This window comes from Crocuta crocuta, unplaced genomic scaffold (assembly GCF_008692635.1).
Source record: "Crocuta crocuta isolate KB4526 unplaced genomic scaffold, BGI_CrCroc_1.0 scaffold101, whole genome shotgun sequence".
Classification (NCBI taxonomy): domain Eukaryota; kingdom Metazoa; phylum Chordata; class Mammalia; order Carnivora; family Hyaenidae; genus Crocuta; species Crocuta crocuta.
Window position 1 is genome coordinate 5,231,923 of NW_027527956.1, and position 13,154 is coordinate 5,245,076.

The 13,154-nt window shown below is 43.5% G+C and overlaps 1 protein-coding gene and 1 long non-coding RNA gene across 2 annotated transcripts in view; one reads left to right on the plus strand and one right to left on the minus strand.

Moving 5' to 3' along the window:
- Window positions 1-13,154, plus strand: part of ZNF407 (zinc finger protein 407) — a 445,422-nt gene that overhangs the window by 388,664 nt on the left and 43,604 nt on the right. The window lies entirely within an intron of this gene.
- Window positions 10,598-12,022, minus strand: LOC144222207 (uncharacterized). Its single transcript, XR_013332339.1, has 2 exons — window positions 11,412-12,022; window positions 10,598-10,846 (listed from the first exon to the last, which is right to left on the minus strand). It is a non-coding gene; the product is annotated as an uncharacterized LOC144222207 (long non-coding RNA).

Genomic DNA, 13,154 nt, shown 5'->3' on the forward strand with positions numbered 1-13,154 from the left:
TTTCAGGCTCGGGGTGGGGTGGGGGTGCGGAATCCAGTGTGATGTTTCAGTGATTTATGATTATTTTAACCCCAATGTGTTTTCCAGTTTTGCTGAGCTTTGTAGGAGACGCATAGCAGTGACTTCAAACAAAAGTATTTCTTCCAAATTATTGAATGAGGCTGATAATAGTAGAAAGGTTAGAAGCAGATATTCCCTGTGATCTCAATGGATCATGCATCATGGTAGCATTTGTTCTAAAAACCTCTGCAGTTGAACAAGGACGAAGGAAAAAAATATTAACTTTGTCGTGAATTTGCTGTTTTGCAATTCAGTTTGTTATAGAAATGTTAACCTAATTTCATAATAGAAAAAGGGGGATATAAATACCTTATTGCATGAGTGGCTTATTTTGTTCATTAAAATAAAACCTGCTTTCACTTTAAATACATGCTAGATTCAGCGACTAACTCCCCAGACAAGTTCTTTTTTCTTCATCTTTTTTTCCCCCTCCAAATTGGCCGTGTATCTAACTACAGAAGAGGCCCATTTTTTTACCGGCTCCTAGAAGGTCTCGCCTGTGTCACTGCAACCCTGGACACCGTGCCTGTGGTTCTGCAAGGGGGAGAAGACCCTGCCTGGTGCCCATAGGGTTGGAAACTTTTCCCCCTAATGTTTGCTATATTTATTTAGCCTATAATTGAATACACAGTCATTTTGCTGTGCTGCAGATTGCCTACGTGGGAGTCAGGATGCATATTTAATGCCTGATTTAGAAAGAAAAATAGATTCAGTGACATGTGGGCAATTTTAGGAAAGTGTGTTCCGTGTAAATTCAAATAAAGGTTTGGGAGAAACTCGTTTTCCTCTTTCTTAGTGAAGACGTGATGTTTCACAGCAGGAATTGTTGTAGATCCATATTTATTAAGTGATGAGTAGTTGTTTTTTTCCTTTGCACTTTTAATGACAAATTCAAATGGCAGCAGAGAAAAGAGCCCTCCTTACTTTGGAGCACACCCCTTTCTTCCCTCACTTATCCCTCTTGAATAAAAAGCCCCTAAAAGGCTTTGTCTAAAAGAGAAAAACATGTGGTTTAGTTACCGGAGGAAAGAAAGCCGGCAGAAATGTTCTCTGGATTTCTGCCCATGAAGCAAGGTGAAAACAGAAGCACTCACATTTAGTGAGACGTGTGCTAATTGGAGAGGACTGCTGTCCCGGTTTGAGGGAGCATAATGCACCCCCTCCGAGTGGAGAGGTGGAAGTTGAGTGTACCGCCCCTGGCCCTTGCTCCAGCTCTTCGCAGGACCCCCTGGGACCCCGGGAGCCCTGAGAAAGCGGTCCCTAAAGCGCATATACTCTCTAACAGTAAAGTACCTGAGTGTTCTGTTTGCCTTATATTTTTGTCCACCTGTTTTCTTGACTTCTGCCTTTTGAACTTACAGGTGAACGACATCCAGAACATTAAATCGGCCCGTTTAGGCTCAGGGCGTCAGTGTGTGGAGTACTCTTCTTGTGTAGCCGGAGTTCTTGAGGGAATTTGTTCAGTACTCGACATTTCTATTGCCAAAAAGACTTCAGATTGCAGGTCAAATTCTATAGAAGCCTTTTCATTTTCTAAGGAAAAGCCTTGAACTGTGTGTAACTGCTACCAGATGAGTGTACTGTGCATATTGGGTGCCTGGTCCCAGCTCAGTGAACACGTAGGCAAGGGGTGGGGGAGGCAGAGCAAGCTTAGAAAATCCGTCTGTTCACGTGTCTCCCCTTACTCGGGAATCTAAAGGTTTACATTTTCTAAAGACCGTAAGTAAGGTTTTTACTTTGGGATTTAGGGGAATTAAGAAATGACAATCTTCTTGTGTCAATTGAGTCCCTGGTCACCGATCTGACTCCTCCAGACACACAGAATCCGTTAGTGCGCCTTCCGTTCTCAGATGGCCATTGTCCTTTTTCCTGCCACTGGCTGACACCACACACGCCATTTTAATTTCTTCCAATGGAAGTCATCCCTACTACTTTCTCAAAGGTCAAGCCATTTTCTTCTTTCTTTCTTGTCGTTTCGTCTTCCTCCAAGTAACTCTGAGTTTGCTTTCAATAAAGATGTGCACAACTGCACATTCTTCACCAAATCAGGGCTTTCCTTCCAGATAAATGATTCCTCTAATCTTGCCACTTACCCTCTTGAGTAGTCAGATTCTTTTTCTTTTGACCACTTTTTACACCATCAACCAAAATAAAATATGTGATAAATGAAGTTTAATGTGTTGAGGGTAAGGGACATGAGTTACTTTGTCGCCATTAATCTTTTTCATTGACATTTCAAGTACTTTTACTTTTTTTTTTTTTTTTTTGATTAAAGCTGAAAGTAAAACTTAAAGATAATTTATCCCTATTGCTGTTTTTCTTTCCTTAAAACTTGTATGAATCGAACAGGACTATGCAGATGAACAGGAAGTCAGTGTATGGGTGTTAGGCTTCAGCAATAGTAGTGAGTTGGAGATTTCATAGTAACTTAAAAAACATACCTCCTGTTATCTGGTTTCAAGAATTGAGACACACAGATTGTTTTAACTAAAGCACTAAACTATATATTTCCTTCCCCTGTATATTCTGTAGGCGAGCTGATTTGGGAGAGAAATACCAGTGTTTCTCTTTTGCTTTGCTCTTGTTCAGAATCCTGCGAAAGGGATATAATTTCTAGAATATTTCTGTGTGATCTGAAGAAATGCGAAAGAATAGACCTGTAAAGTAAAAACATAAGGCAATAAATATTTTAGCCGAAAAATCAATAAAGGAATGGAGGTAACAGTTATTATAATTCAGTTAGGTCTGTATCCTATGTACACTTACCCTCAGCAGCAGGCATCGATGCTTATCCTTACTGAATCTAATACTCATACGCTATTTGAAAACATGGCAACATATAACAAGCAATAGAACAATGAAACATTCCAATCTCCAAACTGGTTCTGAATAAATGAGATGTGCTCCAGTTCAAGGAAAGAAAACAACATAGAGTTGTCTAAAAAATTATATGAAAATAATGGAGAGTTTATATATATGTTCTTTATTGATCATCCACAGAACTTCGGGTTTTCTAGCTAGATTGACAGCTGAGTTATTTGCCCACCCCTAGTGACTGACAACAGGTAATGGAAAGGCTTTTACTATGATATAACAGCACAGAATATTTCCTAATTTACGACTGCCGTTCTCATCAAAAGTACTCCAGCAAAAAACACTAGATTTATCATTTCAATTACTGGAATTTCACATTTCGTTTAGGGAGACATGTTTCTGTAATGTGACAAGCTTTACAGATCTTGAACCTCTATCAGACGTTGCAGCTATCAGGGTAATCGGAGAGAGATATAAATGAAAACAGTTGTTATAGTTTTATAACTTTTAATGGTGTCTACTGACAAGAAATGAAACAGACCATCAATGATAGTCTTGGCTGAATCCTATGTGTATTTTCAAAGGCTTTTGTTGTTGTCGTCAGATTAAAAAAAACTCTTAAATATGAAAATGGACAGGAACTACATTTAAACCATTAAAATATAATTTTAGGGGTGCCTGGGTGGCTCAGTCAGTTGAGCGTCCGACTTTGGCTCAGGTCATGATCTCACGGTTCATGGGTTCAAGCCCCACGACAGCTCAGAGCCTGGAGCCTGTTTCAGATTCTGTGTCTCCCTCTCTCTCTGACCCTCCACTGCTCACGCTGCCTCTCTCTCTCTCTCTCTCTCTCAGAAATAAATAAAGCATTAAAAGAATTTTTAATAAAATAAAATATTATAACTTTAAATGGTTATTTGGTATTATGATTTTGAGTAGTGCCAGAAAGTGGCAGAAAGCACCAGAAAGCCCATATAAGGAAAAATATTAGAAGCCCTGCATTTATGAACATTAAAATGATGGACACTTATTTGCTTCAACATACAGAACAAGAGGTCTGTTCTATGAGTCAAAAACTTTATCTTTTCCTGGTTCACCTACTTGATAGCTAGAATCTTGGTCTTACCATTTTATTTGGGACTAATTTCTAACTTCTTAAATTTCCCTAAATTAGTTACTTAAAATACCTGGTAACAATTACATGTCCTTTTGAACTCAAAATAGTAAGTACCTTCAACCTATTTCAGTATTCGAATCATCACAGTTGTCACCGACTACTTTTGTCAACGCCCCCTGCTGTGACAGGACTGAGGATAGCCCATGTTTCTATGCGGGACATTACTGCCTTGGTGCGTACTGAGCTCTGTGAACCAGCCTGACCCTGATGCTCTTTACGATGATCGTTCCTACGGTGCAACTGAGGTTTAACGGCATGGTCAAATTAATAATGTGCTGTATTAGTCTCCAGCCTGTCCCACTGAAGATATGGAATTTAAGATAAGGGTATCGGTAATAATTCCAATTCAACCAAATGTTATAACTTCCATCCTATGAGTTTTCTCTGGGTCTAGTTATGATCAGACTATGTTTTTATCTTCTATTTCTGATTCCCTGCCCTGGAATGACGTCACCTTTGCTTGGCCCTGGCATATTTTAGCTGTGGCCACTACTGCTGAGTCCTCTGTGTTTCATCAAAGCATGTCTGAAGGGCTGAAAACGGAGAAGCGGTAGTGTCTGTGGCCACTGTTCTCACAACCACCCTGAAGGCCAAGTAGAAGGACTTTTTTGTAGCTTATCCATTAGTTCACCAGGTCCCGGGCAAAACACCTCGAACATTTTTACCACCCGGAGACTTAGCCAACTCAGCAGTACTCCTAATATAAAACTGAGTGGTAGTGAGAACCAGTTTATGCATTTTTTCCCCTTTCCACAAATATTTATGGAGCATGTACCATGTTGCAGGTATAGAAAAGAAAATCTAGTCGTGTCTGAAACCTTGGTAAAGTAGTATGTAAGTGATGTACCACCACTGCTACTGACTGAGCTAGACAGTAACAAGCATCTGTGAAGCCTGTTGCGGTTCACAAAGGACTTTTCCTGCTCAGGACTCACTCACGTAAGAGGATATGGTCACTTCACCCAAGTTTTCCATACCTGCTACAGGGATACTTTGTAACCTTAGAGGTTAATTGCTCAGTTATTAAAGGGTAATGACTCATATACTGTGTGTCAGCTTAAGGGAAATTTGGACGTTTCTTTCCAGTTCCCACGTGGCCCTCCATTGTGGAAGGACTAGAGAGCCATTTATTTTTTGGGGGGGGAGGTGATAGGACTGAAGCTTTCCCAGTTTTATATGGAGTACCCTAGATGCACGTACTGTCCAGCCACCCCCAGCACGGACCGTTCCTCCAGGTCATGAGGCAGTGATGGGCAGAGTCTGGCTGGTGCATAACACACTCGTGCCGTTCGAAGAACTGACTGGGTAGTTGCGAATCCGGGTGACAGCAGATGCTCGTGGCTAATCTTTAACATCGACCTGAAGTCAGGCCACTGTCCCCTCTTCCACCGTTCGCTCTGGCCCCAGCAGCCACCATCTGTCCTCAGTAGCCTCCCGTTGCTCTCGCTGCGGCCACCCTTGCTTCGCGGCTCAGTCTTCAGCACCATAGCCAGAGGAGCCCTTCTGAAAAGCACTGCCCAGGAGACTGTTGGGTGATGAAGGGAATGTTCTAGTTCTGTGCCGCCCAGTACTAGCCACACAGCACCTGTGGCTGTTGAACACATGAGGTGTGGCTAGTGCAACCAATGACCTGAAGTTTCAGTTTTCTTTCATTTTAGTTAATTTAAAATTTTAACAAACCTAAATTAACCATAGGTGGCTAATGGCTATCATATTTGCCAGTGCAGTTCTGAAACATAGGTCCGTGTATGTTCCTTTTCTGCTCAGAAGCCTTCATGGCTTGCTGCTTAGGAGCCAAAATGTTCACACTGCCTAACATGGCTCCCAGGCTTCATCTCTGCTCCAGCCACACTGGCTTCCTTGCTATTTCTCAGACATGACAAGCATGCTCTGACCTCAGGGCCTTTGCACTTACTATTCCTCCTGTAGACAGCCATGTGGTCTGCCCCTTCTTCTACTTTCAGTCTTTGCTAATGTCACCTTTTCATCAAGGCCTTTTCTGACAGCCTGTTTAAAACTGAACCCTTCCCCAAACCCCCTTCCCCAGCACATCCCCCATGACGCGGAGATCGCCGCATAACGTTTTTGTCAGATCTCAATTTTGCTGTCAGTCAGTGCTCTTGGTTCGTCTTCAGAGTATATCTGAAATCATCCAGAATACTTGTTGTTTTATTTATTTGCCTTATTTTCCTGCCCCTATGTTTGAGAGGGGTACTCACTGCCACGTCCCCACAGCCCAGGAGGGACAGGGGTACTCACTGCTGCATCCCCACAGCCCAGGGGGAACAGGGGTACTCACTGCCACGTCCCCACAGCGCAGGAAAGTATCTGGCACATCATGTGTGTTTAACAGTGTAGATGATTAAATAAACAGATGAAGATACAGCAATACGAATAATCTAGCAAAAGGTCCACTAAGCAAAGTGTAATTGGATTCAAAGAGAATGGTGTAAAGACAGTTCAGGGGGAGCATTTGGCCTGTAGCAGTCCGTGGTAAATCGGGAATTAGAAAAATCAAGTGGAGCATTTGAACAATATAATTAAGATGAGATTAACAAATATATAACATGGCATCATTAAACACAGCATCAACTTTATGATCGAGGCTCTATGGAAAATGTATGGAGCTTATAATCAGCTTTGAGGGAAATTTTAGTAAATTTTAAAAACCAGGAATTACCAACTCATACTCCAACTGCAGTGTGATAAAAAAAAAATAGAAGTTTAAACAGGAAAAAAAAAAAATCACCTGTAAATATTAAAATAGTAATTAATAGGGAAAAAACAAGTAAATCAAAAATATAGCAGTAGACTAAAAAGGAATAAAAAATAAAATGTCATATTAGAACCTGTAGAAGTTGACTGAGGTTGAACTCAGAAATGCAGTCTTACAGGAGCGTGTGGGTAGCTCAGTCGGTTAAGCGTCCAACTTCGGCTCAGGTTATGATCTCACAGTTCGTGGGTTCGAGCCCCACGTCGGACTCTGTGCTGACAGGTCAGAGCTTGGAGCCTGTTTCAGATTCTGTGCCTCCCTCTCTCTCTGACCCTCCCCTGCTCATGCTGTCTCGCTGTCTCTCTCTCTCTCTCTCTCTCTCTCTCTCTCTCTCAGAAATAAATAAAACATTAAAAAAATTTTTAAAAAGAAGATAATCTTTCATCAAATAACACATTAATATTATATATCTTTTTATATAAAGAGCTCATGCAAACCAACAGGAAAATGCACTGCAACCAATAAATAAGTTTTAAAAAAATCAATCATAAAACAGAAAATACAACTTCTACACAGATATCTGGAGAGGTGTTCCTCATCCTGAGAAGTAAACTAACGCAGACTTGATTTTTAAAAGAAAGCAGCAATTATATACTTTTAGCTCACTAACAGAAGAGAAACACAAAAGAGTTCGATGTAATGTGCATCTACTGTGCGTAATAGTTTTAACTGCCTTTGACTTTTTGGAAATTAACTTGATGATATGAAACAAGTACCTCAATCATCCTTTGATGTAAGAGAGGGGGAGTGAAAAAGAAAAATACTTCCCCAGTGCTATTTACAAAAAGCAGCCTGAATGTTATGGGTTAGAAGAAGGCTATGTAAACCTCCTTCAGTAACTTTGGATAACATTCAGCCATGGTCAAGGGCATGGCAAGGTGCTCCCAGGGCAGGCAGACCAGGGTTTAAATTCTGCAAATGTCATTCAGTAGCTAGGTGGCCTTGGGCAATAGCCTCTCCTCTAGACTTGAGTTTACCCCTCTGTCAGATAGGGGTAACACGAGAATGTGCTGCCTAAGAGTTTATGAGTAAAATGGTGCTATAAAAGTTACCACTTAGCATACATCATATAATAAGCTTTGAATTATTAGCTATTATTTTGCTATCATTAATTACTATAATTAATAGATATTAATTATTATGATCAACTGATATGAATTATATTTTTAATTATAATTAATATTATATAATTAATAATGTATCATATATAAGTAGAATTAATAATTCATAGTAGCAAATTTTAATAACCCCTCGTCAGAGTAATTGAGGGAATAAAGCAGCCAAGTAAAGCAGCTGAATTCTTGGGGTTCGGCTTATTGGCGCCGCCTCTGATTTGAGCTGCCGATAGCTGACCACTTGCTCTCGCCTCCCAGAACCTCCTACCTCCCACCTCCCAGAACAATCAGAGGTCGACTTGCTTGGGTTACTATCACTACTGGTTGCACTTTCTGGGAGGAGGCAGGTTGCAAGGTGCTCAAGGCTGTGGAGTCCTCATTGTGAAATGTCAGCTACTCTGGCTATCGGGGCACCTACTAGAATGCAAGCATTGGTGGTATAGGGCAAATTGTCTCATTCTCCAGGTGAAATAGAACCGAGTTTCAAATGGGAAACTCTTTATCGGATTACCTCTGTTAGCTCCTTTTATGTACTACTGCTAACAGTTGGAATAGTTCAGAATTAGTTATCAGTGTAATAGACTAGTTTTTTTGTTGTGGTTGCTTGCTTTTGGTCTGCAGCAGATCTTCGGAAAGTACTGTGCTAAATGATTGTTTTGTTTCAGAGGTCTGATTTGGGTGAAAAAAAATAAATGGGGGGAGCATAGGGAGGAATCTCAGACCTTCCCTCAAAATTCCTCATCTAACCTGGAAGCAGAAGACTGTTGCCCAAGTGCAGTCTATTCTGTAACAGAAGGTTTGAATTCATGATTAAGTTTGAAAACAAGGTTTTGCTTGTGGGCTGTAATGAGAATTGTTACCTTAAAGAAGTTAAGCCATTTGGAGGGTGTTTATGTTTAAAATGCGTCTTCAAGAGCTCCTACTTGCATGTCTGAAAAGAACCTAACCCTGGCCCTCTGGTTTTAGGTGTGTATTTGGGGCTCCGCGCGGGTGTAGGCAGGGCAGAGCCCGGGACCAGTCGTGATGAGAGAGAAGTCAATTAGGCTGATTGACTTACCTGCAGATAAAATCCCTGTATCCTCTGTGTCTTTTGATTAATCCATCCTATATTTCTATCACTTAACCGTACTGCACAGAAAATGTACGTAAAGGACACAGAAAGAAATGTACTTAACGTTCCTGTGTTGAGTCGGGGCTGTGAAATAACGCAGTGTAGAATTCCAAGATGCTCTCTCCAGATGAGCCAGCCCTTCCCATGACATGGCAACCGCGTTCATTCTCAAACGTGCCATCTTATTCTCATTTTCCTTGTTATTAAACATTCAGGCTAGTAATTCTGAAGATTTCGTTTAAAGGGTGATAAATTTAAAATCCCATGTAAATGGTGTCTATTTTTAAAGGAATTATCTCAAAATAATTTCATCTCATAGGCATGTACTGTGGCAGATGTTTGCAAATCTTGGTTTAAAACTGATTGAAATATTTTAAGAAAACTGAAATAATGTCAGTGGTAAAATTTATTTTACCAAGTGCAGATGTAAGACATCAAGTTCTCAGACTGATGGCAGAATTAACAAAAAACACCATCTGGTTCAATAATTATCTGAAAATACCCATATTCTTGGATTTGTTTAATACCATTTAGTTCCCAGCTTTATTTTATCTGGGTTTGCACACCAACCAGACTAGGTTGTACAAAATGGAGACTATTTCCATCTGATCATTTTAAAAAATGTGTGTTTGCATGAATAATGAATCTTTGAATTGTTACTAAACAAGCAAATTATTTGCGTATGTGTCACATCGGTTATCAAGTTTGCACATGTGACAGCTTCAACAGCCGTCACGTAAAATGCATAGAGCTTGTAACCATATGTTTTTGCTTGACAAAAAGCTAAAACTCAAGATCAATTTTCAATATGGAACGCACAAATTAACACTTTAAAATGCACCACAATATGTACAGCTTGGCAAAATTTGCAGAAATAGCACGTTTCTAGATATTAACTGATATCTTTGGATTCGACCTTAAGGTATTCAATCATTTTGATTAAAAGACTGATTTCTCATAAAACCACAGTCTGGTGGAGGCGCAAAGCCAATGACATTTGAGCATTCATATATTTTCATAAACTTTGAACAATGTCAGTGAGACACCTCTTCAATCTTGGCCACACAACAGCAGGGTATTCAATCTTTCTTTAGCTTAAGACAGAAAATTTGAATATCAGCACAGGGTTATAAATGTGGCAGTTCACATGGTATGCTCCATGTCGACTTTTAAGGAGCAGATCTGCACAATGTATAGAACATTTCACTTTGCACTCTTGACCACGTCTTCCCTCTCCCTTCCCGACCTCTCCCCACCACTCCTCCCCCAGAGGCATTTGGGGGAAAGGGTTTTTGTTCCGGTTTTGTAAAACAGTTCCTCTGAAGATTTTCTCTGGGGTGTGTGTGGGGCAGAGAGGGGCACGGAGCTTTTAAAACTGGCTTCTCCTAACATCGAATACTGCTTGTGGCCCTCGAAGCCCAGCAGCGGTCAGAGGCCCCAATATTCCTTCAGCAACTTTTCCAGCTTTTGAACAAAATAATTAGTCATTATGCTGCCAAGTCTACCTGTTCCCCTTTGGCCTCCTAAATGAGGTCTTCACGAAAATTGGATGTTCTTCAAATACTTCCTGTTTTAATTGTGTTGTTCGGTGCAGAGTGATTATCCTGTATGGCGGGTAGGGTGTGTAAGGTTTCCAGCTTGTTGTAAATAACCTAGTGTTAAGTGCATTAACATCCACCATGGATAACATGTCTCTCTCTTCAGAGCGTTGTCGCGCAAGCAGCTCGGGCAAAACCAGATGAGCCGTGAGGGGAAGATGAGCAGCTCTGTCTTGCCCAAACAGGAAAGGCGACAACATTCTGTTAAGGAAAGAGACAAGGAAGGCACATTTTCATATGTTGTATTACACGACAGATGTCTGATTTTTTTTTTTTACCGAAGTCCCTTTAATCTTGCTAAATCTTCACATTTAGCATATCCCTTAATATTGGATGAAAAGCGTTGTTAGTGCTCTCACACAAAGGAGGTTAGAATATGGAAGTTGGGGGGCGCCTGGGTGGCTCAGTCATTTAAGCGTCCGACTTCGACTCAGGTCAGGATCTCACCGTCTGTGAGTTTGAGCCCCACTTCGGGCTCTGTGCTGACCGCTCAGAGCCTGGAGCCTGCTTCAGATTCTGTGTCTCCCTCTCTCTCTGCCCCTTGCTCACTCATACTCTGTCTCTGTCTCTCTCTCTCTCTCAAAAATTAATAAACATTAAAAAAAATTTCCTAAGAATATGAAAGTCCATGTCAAGGGCCATAATCCCACAGAATTCCCGCTTTATAACTAAATCTCCCAAGTCACCGCTGGTAGTCCAAGTTTTTGTATTTCTGATTATCTACACGTAGCCCACCCCTCTGATGAAGAACCAATGGAAGTCTTACATCGGTGAAGGCAGATTCCATTCCTCGTGCCCTCTCAGGAGAGACGGTTATTAATTGTGATCATAATTCCAGTGAAATTTGCTGCCTGAAACAAAGGCATCACCTGAGCGGATTTGCAGCTCTCCTAGACTGGCCTGGCTTGATTCAATAACTCATCGATGTAAGAGATTTCCGAGAGAAGCAGCTCTGGCAGACTGATTCAGAACATAGTTCAAGAGGTGGTGGTGTTGATCCAGCCGCTGTGCCTTCCACGAAACCGCAGCGTCTGCTGATCTCACGTGCATGGCCACACATACGCCTCCGGCAGGGATGCTGAATGCGGGTCGTGTTCAGTGGTAGCAGAGTTCTCTGCCTCAGTGGGTGACGGCTTCCAGTGCTCACGTCGCTTCAGTCATTAGTCACAGATGTCTGTCGAGCATCTCCCGGGCACAGGCACCGTGCTGTTCGCGCGGCCCCGACAGTGCCGCCCCCGCCCTCCTGGAGCATGAGTTCCAGATCTGAAGAAGCATAAAATGACTGGAGGTGTGACGGGCGCCCTGAGTGGGAGAACGAAGCGCGGCCCCGTGATGGAGCGTAGCAGACACTTGACCGGGAGTGGGGGCTGCGTGGACCTTCCTCAGGGAAGACGTCTCTCAGGGGAGAAACAGTGAGCTGTTCGAGGAGGCAAGAGCCTGAACACCTCCCAGGCCTTCCGAGGGAGACTGGCGTGGCCACGTGTGACACGGGACGAGGCGCGTGGCCGGTGAGGAGCCCAGCTCTGCCAGGGAAGAGCTGAGGACTTTTATCAGGGGAGCCCCATCCAGTTCCAGTTTAAGAAGTCCTCCTTTTTCCCTTGCGGAGGGAGGATGGAGGGACCGGGACCGGAAGTGGGGACTTGTCGCAGAGCACCTGCACAGAGGCGGTGATCACGGAGACGGCTCGGCGGCGCGGGCCACGGACGCGGACCGTGGGTTACGGGTGACCAGCTGGGGCGATCCCCGTGGACTTCCCTGGTTCGCAGCGGACATCAGCTGTAGGAGCGGTCACCTCGGGACGCGGTGTGAGGGACAAGACGCGGCCCCGGGCGGAACTCGGGGGCCGTGAGGCTGGAGGCCAGCGCGCCCAGGGAGACAGCCCTGCAGGTCACGGGGCGACCCGTGGTCGGGAGGAAAGCAGTCAGGAACACAGCGGAGGAGAGGACTAGCTGTGTCCCCTGCTGAGGGGTCGGAGGAAGGGTGGCCACTGTGTGGCTCGCCTCGGAGCGCCGTTCACACCCCTGCGCCGTGGAACCTTAACAGGAAGCCTGCACCGATCCGGAGGCTCCTGTCCGTGGCATGCAGATCTGTGGCCTCACGTGGCCTTCCCTGGGGGGGTCGGTGTCCTCACCACCCCTTCTCATAACGGCAGGAGGCACCGTGGGTTGGCCCGCCTTCCCGACAACCTCATTTTACCTTAATAACCTCTTCGCAGGCCCTGGCTCCAAAGGCAGTCGTGTTCGGAGGTACTGGGGACTAGGATTTCGGCCAAAACAGGCCCCAGATACGCATCTTTAACAAGTGCCCCTAAATGACTGACCCCATTGGGCCTGGAAAGCCCACTTTCAGAAACTCTGAAGTATAAGCTGCACAGGATCCATGACTCTGCAGAGACGGAGACCAGAGGCCGAGCTGTCCCTGCCCCAAGGGGCCGAGATTCGTCCAGGAGCCGATGGAGACTCAGAAGGTACCTCGGAGAACCTGCACTCGGGGGTCAGGGTCGGGGTCG